We start from the raw sequence: 8849 nt of genomic DNA, 5'->3' as shown, positions 1-8849 counted from the left end.
GCCGTTGGAGCTGACCCGTTTTGTGCGTCGCACCATGCACCGCAAAATGTTAGGAGTCAAACAAGCTGCCAAACGTATACAAAGTCGGGAACATGGCGGCCGACTGTCGCTTTAGAGGTTACTGATTTTGAATGAAAATGCAAACCATGCCGCTGGACTCAGACTGAGACACACACACACACACACACACACAACAAACATGTGTAGAATGAGTGTCTTCTGTTTAAATAAATGTGAGAACAGAGCGCCTTTGATTGAGCGTGAACGTCATGTCAATGAACCAGGAAAGCGGTATAGTTTGGGGTTTTATTATTTGTCAACAAGCAATGTGAATTGTGAATTCTCGTGATCGACGGTGGAAATAAACAAATGGGCTTGGGGGGGAAAAAGAAAAGAAAAAAAGGCTCTTCAGTCACTGGCGGACAACGAAACATCTGTATTCGTGTGCTCATGCAAATCAGCTGGTCAACGCTGGCAAATTTGGAAAAGGAAGCTGAAATATGTTCACATGACGAGCGGCGCCTTCGGGCCTTATTGGGTCATTGCGGTCGTTTAAAATGTCAAACTTGTTATCCCTCCATCTGGCTCCCTCTCTCTGTCTCTCTCTCTCATTCATTCTAAAAGGCTCTTCAAATTAAGAGGCAGATTTGTCACAATCGAACCTGCTCGTTCACGTCCCGCGCGCCAAAACGAAACGTGGGCCGTTAACGTGACGAGCATTGCGGGAACAGCGAGACAAAAGGGAAACCCGTAGTTATGGACAAACGTCAGAATTAAAGAAAAGAAGAAAAAAAACAGCACATACTTCCCAACAAAAGCTTCCGTCTCCACTCTGTATTTAATGGAACACACCTTGGTCCTGTGGGAGCTTGCATTTTGACATAGCGTGCTGAGTGAGTGCACGCACACGTGCACCATCTTAACATCTTAACACGCAAAAGGAGAAGTTCACGAAAAGTTTTTCCTTTTCTTTCCCTCTCCCCTCCGACTCGAGGGATTAGAATGTGTTCAAAGGTGGCACGAGAAAATTGGAAAATATGCTTTCGCTCTTTCTTCTCCAAAAGTTGATTTACAGCTGTTGATAAATAACCGCTTCACACACACACACACACACACACACACACACACACACACACACACACACACACACACACACACCCTTATTAGCGCATTATTATGAGCTTACGGCGGCGTTCGCTGGCAAGTGAGTGCACATCCAAAGCGCAGCTGGCAGAACGCAAACCAAAGAGTGACATCTTCCAAACAACGTTTTAAATCCCTGTTTAATCTGCAGCTTTACAGAGTAGAAACACACACACACACACACACACACACGTACACACACACACACACAGCAGAAAACTCATATTTACCTTGGCACTAGATGCTTGCAGGGTTGTGTGTTTGTTTGTGTGTAGACCCATCACCAGGATAAGACTTTACCACCCACCGAGCGTGAGCCCCTGTGTGTGTGTATGTGTGTGTGTGTGTGTGTCCTATAAAGTTCCTATACGGTTGTTATTTTCTTCCTCTGACACGGCAACAGGTGGAGGAGATGTAAAGGGAACTTTTTCACCTTTTGTGCACATTAAAGAGCTTCTCCTCACGCACATTTCTCGCTGTTACATCATGCAAAAGAGGACGTGGAAACAGTGCGTGATAACTCGCTGTTATCAAAGGATGCAGTAAAGAATTAACCGGGACAATCTCATTTTATTTGCTTCTTCTTCTCTTTTTTTTAAGTCGCACAGAGAGAGAAAGAAAAACACTGTTAACTGAATAGAAATATCAATTTATCCATTAATCCATTCATAATGGACATCTGCTATTTGTTTTTGGGATTTCTGAATCAGTTAATTGTCAGAGGAGATTGAGAATCATTGATAGCAATTTCTCCAGAGCCAAAGGTAACACAGTAACATGACTGAAAAAAAAACCGCAAGCAAAATAAATGCTTTCTTTTCGTTTTTTCTGCTTAAAAACTTACAGAAACAAAAATAAGTGTTGCATATAAATGTTCTACTGATCCCTTAATCAACAAATTCCAATGCAATACTCCTGGTCTGCAGACAAAAGAGATTGTTTCTGAAACGGCAGGTATTCGAGTTGAGCAGGTAGGAACGGTTTGAAAACAGCTGATAAGGGAGAGACATAGCTGTGCAACACGCACAAAATACTACAAACTGTGGCTTCATAACTCAAGCTAACATTTAATTTCCTTCGCCTGCACACAGTTGCACAATATTTGACAAGGTTGAGATACAAAACTTCTGAAAACTCCTAAAAAACTATGTGCAAGAAACGCTCAAAATTGCAGGAGATTGCATTCCATCAGTAGTCCAACGTGTTTAGCCGAAGAAAAGAAAAGTTATCGTTTGAACTCTTTTACTTTACATTCGGAAAAACATTCCTGCTCGTGCATCTTAACCGGATATCATTCGTGCTCTTTTGTAGCGTCTCTAATAGCATATTCATGCCTGTATGTTTATGTATAATAGATCTATAATTAATTGAGCACTCCTGAACACAAATGTTCACAATATTGCAGATCTAAGTCACTTGTTAATAACTAAATTACATAGACTCGTTTTTCAATTATTTCTGATGGAGCCCAAGTTGATGTCAGTTGAGGAGACCGGAGAAAAGTTGCATAACTCCGCCATTAATAACACGCTGTGTGCCGTATGAAAGCAATATGACTCGGCTGAAAGACGATAAACGAGCCCGTTAAAGAAGCAGGGAAAGGAGTCAAACGCATTGGGATGAATCATGAAAGGTTCCCCGTCACGTGGCGGCCATCGGCGTGTTTACCAGGCGCTGTTTGAACGTTCACAGCTCTGGCGATCCTCCCCGAGGAGACAATGGCGAGCAGAGGGCTTTATTTAAAGAGATCACACGGCTTCCCCGAACCCGGCATTGTTGTGTGTGATTGGCTTGGGCCTCACACTGCGCTAAAAGAGGAGAGGCTGAGGAGAGTGTACACACACACACACACACACACACACACACACACACACACACACACACACACACACACACACACACACACACACACACAGGCACACCATTATTCTCCATTGTGGTGTTTCTCTGTGGACTCCTGGTTCAATAGGAATCAGAGAACAATGTCGAGAGGATATAAGAGGTCAGGAGGAGAGAGAGAGAGGGGAGGAAAGAAAAAACAACCTTTGTCTGCTCTGCTGCCCTTATGGAGACGTCCGATGTATAGGAAATGGTGCACACACACATACACACACACACATAATCTCACTTCAACACACACACATGACATAATCATTAGGAATGCAATGTAACAAATTCAAAAGTCTAACGCACGTGTGAGAAATGAGTTAGAAAATATCACAAAATGACATTGAGGAATGAAACAACGATCAGGGTTTGGTTCCATTCCTTCTAAATGTGAGCTTTGTAAGTAGCAACGGTATCCTTTGTATAATGAAATAATGTAAATCGAAATCGGAAAACTTTTGGGTTATTTCAAAATTGAATATTAAAAATATATCGCAGCCACACAAATGTTTTTCAACATTATCAAATCATCCCAAAACACTTTCGGTGCAATCAAATACGATTTTAAGTTTTCGCGTGAGCCTCACGAAGACAGCGCTGGCACGAACTACATTCGTACTTTGTTGTGCTTTTCACGACAAACAACAAAAAACTAAAAGATATATCACGAAATTTACAATCGTCGTATTTTAAAAGATGTTATCAAAAATGTAACCGAGTTGTCCCCGAGTGTGCCTTCTTTTTTCTAATCTGATTTATTAACACACTGACAATAATATACAGATGTAACAGACTGTTTATTTTGTCTACACACACTGACAGGGAAGATAAAGGTATTTCTGTTGCCATGTGCGATTGTATTAAGAAACAGACGCACTACTTGGGGAAACGAGTAAAAAATATGTATTACATTATTATTATTACATATATTTATAATGGACTTAACATCTTGTTCACCCAGAGGCTTTGGAAGAGTCTTGGACGATTCGATCGGCGCCGTGCTGCCGAACAAACCTTCGATATTTTCACCGATGCGACCTGTCCCACACGAGGGCCACGAGCCGGGGTCGGGAATTATAGGTGACTTGACTTGAGCACTGTTGCCACGGTTACATGGAGTTTAACGCAACTTCTCTCCGATTTAAGGCGCTGTCTGGGATTCAAAGCAACGCGATAGCGCTCACAACCTGAGCGACAGACGGGGGGAGAGAGAGAGAGACTAAAGAGCGAGCGCCGGGTCACCTTTCGTCCTGCGTGAACCCGTTCACCTGAGAAGACAAAGGCCCAAAAGAGAGAGAGAGACGGGAGGACCTGGGGGAGGGGAGGCAGAGGTGAAGGGTGACATGCCAAACCACTCCTTGAGATTAGTGGAGTGTCGCGCAGTATGTGCAGCGTGACAGCGAGGCCCTACGCTTTGGCGCCCGCACTACCTGTCCGCTCGATATCAGAGAGCATGATGGGAGGTTTGCAAGATGGTTACTGTTCTTCCGAATGGGAAGACAGGAACAGATAAATAAAAAAGGAGCAGTGACAGCAGTAGAGGCAGGGGGGACAGAAGATTGACGGAAAAATAAAAGGTCAGGGACTCCCCACTGACGGGGACAGCTTTGTACGCGTCCATCCACTGTACACACACACACACACACACACACACACACACACACACACACACACACACACTTTTGCACCGAGGACGACCCAGACCTCAGGAGGACCCCTGAATGCGTTTAAAGGGCCCTTGCAGTGTGGGGACCCCAGACCCCCGACAGACTCACACAACAGGACATTTAAGTTAAGTTACTCCCTTGACTATTAAGACAATTTCTCATCATTTAGAAACTTCCTGAAACTTTAGTAGCAAACAAAACAACAACTTTTTTTTATTTTTTTTTAAAGATGTTAAGGCGGTAAAATGGTGTCCCGGCACCTAGTACCTATTCTTGCGGAACCTGCTGATAGCTGCTCATTTACATCTGCCAACAGGTGACATCACCATCATCACCATCATCATCATCATCATCCTCACCATCCTCATCACCATCATCCTCCTCCTCACCACCATCAGGTAAAGGCATTAGAAACTCAGAGGAAATAAATATTAAGATTTCACAAAGACAGAGTGAGAGTCTAGAGGTGTAGAGAGTGGGTAATTAAATAATTAAGGAGGAAAGCTAACTTTCTCTGTTTGGGGGGAGTTTTGAGTGTTGAGCCCCCCCACCTTTCACTGTCGAGCTGCTTGGTTTTAAATCAGGCAACAACAAAACATCGCACAGCCACACCTGGACATTTACACACACGTTTGGAAGTTGTTATTGTTGTTGTTGTTGTTGTTATTTAGGTTTCCATTCACACACGGCGATAAGTCACTTCACTCACCGGTCCCGGTGAGCGCTCTCCACGCGAAAGAAAGCGAGAGAGCGAGCAAAACAAAAACTTCCCGTCCTCCTCCTCCTCCTCCTCCTCTTCCTCTCCCGCTTTAATTCCTCACCGCATGCAGCGCACGGCGCGGCTCGGGACGCAGTGGCCGCGGCTCGGGTCCGTGAGCGCGGACTCCTGTCTCTGCTGCGCTCCGCTCGGCTCCAGAGGGAGCGGGAGCCGGGGGGATGTCGCGTGAGATGACGGCGTGGGTAAAGCGCTGAAGACGGGAGAGGCGGACCAGTGCGTGGACGTGACGGAGACACACACAGAGCTGCTTTGCCCTCGCTCGCTCGCTCGCTTTCTCACTCGCGGAGACTTTCTGTCCGTCTGCCGCTGCGTGTTCACTCACTCAGCGTCCGCAGCGCGCGCCGCTCACCTCCCACTTAAAGGGAGAGGGACTGGTTTCCAGGTGGAGGGGGAGGGAGGAGGGGCCATAAACCATAGCGATTATCTGTCACCGACCCCTTGTCACGTTTAAACACAAATTACACGCTATTGGTCGCTATTGATCGGGTTAGTCGAAATCCAATTGACAGCCCCCCTTCCTCCCTCTTTAGATTTCCAACACAGAAATGCTCACTTTAGTTCAGTTCACTCGAGTTATATATATATATATATATATATATATATATATATATATATATATATATATATATATATATATATATATATATATACTTTATTCCAGGGGGAAATTTGTTTGAAGCAGCAGCAAGCAAGGTTGCAGAGAGTAAAATACTCTATATATACACAATACAATAAAATAGCAGTCAGGTTTATCACGTACATCTGCTTTGGAGCTACAGCGCAGCTAACAAGCACACATTGCTACTCAAATACGCGTCTCACACACTTAACCTTCACTTTCCGACAGGTCAAACCCCGCCTCACAGGGCCGCAACCGACCATCATGCAAGCCGCTTCCCTATGATTGGCCGGAGAGAGCGAGAGGTGACCGAGCGACCCCTCCCACCTACACAGGCACCTGTACAGGGTCACTACAGTATATACAGTGTATATAAAGTGTATACAAAGTATATACAGTTAAATAGAATAGGTACACCAACACAGACTTTGTCCATATATAACCAGGTCATATTTCCATTATCGGCTAATCTACTGATTATTTTGTCGATTAACACATTTATAATAATAAAGATAATACATTGTATTTGGATCGTGCTTTAAAATGTACTCAAAGGCATTTTACATGGTAAAAGCAGAAACAATGAAAGCAATTACAATATAAACAAGAGAGATAACAGTAAGAAAGAGAAACAAAAATCTACTGAACTAGCATCACATGGTTCAGAACAGATTTAAATAAATGAGTGGCAAGTGATGGAGAATATCTGAGGTTTTGGGTGAGAGTGTCAGAGGGAGGGGCAGCAATTGAGACGCCCTCCCCCCAGATTAGTTGTTTAATCCCAAAAACTGTGTCAAGAAAATAGTTACAAATTAGAATTATAATGTTCGTAGAGAAACTCAACATCTAATCGATTTGTCGATAAGTGTTAGTTGTCTCAGAAATTCTTTGGTCGAGGGCAGTCATGACATTTACCAGCCGTGACACCGGTAATACTTTCCCCCCGGGCTCACGCTGGGTGGGTGGTAAAGTCTTATTCTGGTGATAGGTCCCCACACACATACTCAAACAAACACGGAAGTGTGTGTGTGTGCGTGTGTGTGTGTGTGTGTGTGTGTCATGGAAGCAACGCGTAGTCCCACTGCCACGGGAGAAGTTCTGAGGACTTTTTCCGGTGTTTCTATTTCTATTTCTGACACATTCCGTCGCCGTGTCGAGCGTCACAAATCACAAAACGCCGTCACGAAACTTTACAGGTGTGGTTGAGGGCAAAACGAAGGCCGAGTTCAAAGATGGGCGTGGGGTCCTGTCTCTGAACCAGGGTTTATTTCCCCACAACAATCAAACAAGTAGCTAATGGGACCACTGTTGTATTTTTGTGTATGTATGTTTTTGAACACTAACCACAATGCATCTGGTCCTTGTGCAGATATGTATGTTACAGTTTGAATGTTACTCGTATCAAATAAAATAAACTCACTAATTAGCAAATCAGTAATTTAATCTCTAGCAAGGAGGACATTTGGTTCTCTAGCCGTCACACTCCTGGTTTCGTTCTGCATCACAACAGGAAGCAGAATTGCAGAAGCGTGAAGTTTAGTCACCATCTACTAGTTAGTGTCACGTGACGACACATGTCGACCTTTACTGTTTAGAAAGTTGATGTATGATCAGTTCTGCTCACATGTTTTTTAGTCCACAGAATTTTTTTTTAACTCACGTACTTTGTTATCTGTCCTTCAACAGTTAACCAAACTGTATCTCGTGGTTGGGTATATATACACACATATATATATATATATATTTTGTAGCGTACCCCTCCGACAGATGATCTTGCACTTTGACTGATGATTTTAAATGTGTTCTATTCATTCCAAACCCAACGTAAGGGCTGTGTATAAAGGCACAAAAAAAAGATAATTGTTAGCTCTCTCCTCTAGCATTAATAGCATACATACATAGCCAACACTTATGCTAACTACCTTAAAACATACACAGTTATTATAATTATTACATTTATTCCAACTTAAACTAACCTTGTGCCTCTTCGGCACCGTTTATTTATCTAATTTGTATCCATAATTGACCGTATATAGACCGTAGCTTTAGACATTAAACTGCGCACTTTGCGACTTCCGTTTCAACTCTGTTTTCCGCCTTCAAAATAAAAGCACCTTATCTCAAAACAGGAAGCCAGATACATTTTGGTTACGACAAACAAAAAACATGCAACAAAAACAATTAAATTGATTGGCATACATTTTTTTTTTCTTCTAAAAACAAAAAGTTCAACTAGCCTCCCCAGTAACTTAACAGTCCATTAAATACTGTGGAGAAGCTGGAAATTATTAACAGATTGTGGTGACCCACATACGGACTGTGAGAGACATTCACCTAAGGGCTACTGTGCCTTTAAGAGCTGGTGGGGTTTCCGGGGTCGGGGTTGTTTTGTTGGGTTTGGTTTCCGGGAAGCGTGGGGGTTTTGCGCTGCCGCTATAGTACTGCACGAGTATTGTACATTTTATGTGGAGCTTGAGTAAACTATCTCGACTGCAACTACGCCTACTGTCTCGCTGTTTCCCAACTCTACAAGATCATAAAAAACTGGTTGAAATGAGTTGTCAGTCGATCAAACACAGAGAATTAGTTCATCACATGTAACAAATGAACGTCTTAAAACCATTTTTCCAATTTGCCCTCGGTGGTTTGCATTCACTGCAGAATGGTTCTGTTTTGTTCGTCACGGTTGTGAGGTGTTTCATCTGCAGTAACACGCCAAAACTATTGCCGTGTGACTAAATTGTTCCTTAGTCCA

Source organism: Taurulus bubalis, assembly GCF_910589615.1.
Source record: "Taurulus bubalis genome assembly, chromosome: 5".
Taxonomy (NCBI): Eukaryota; Metazoa; Chordata; class Actinopteri; order Perciformes; family Cottidae; genus Taurulus; species Taurulus bubalis.
This window is presented reverse-complemented; position numbering follows the sequence as displayed.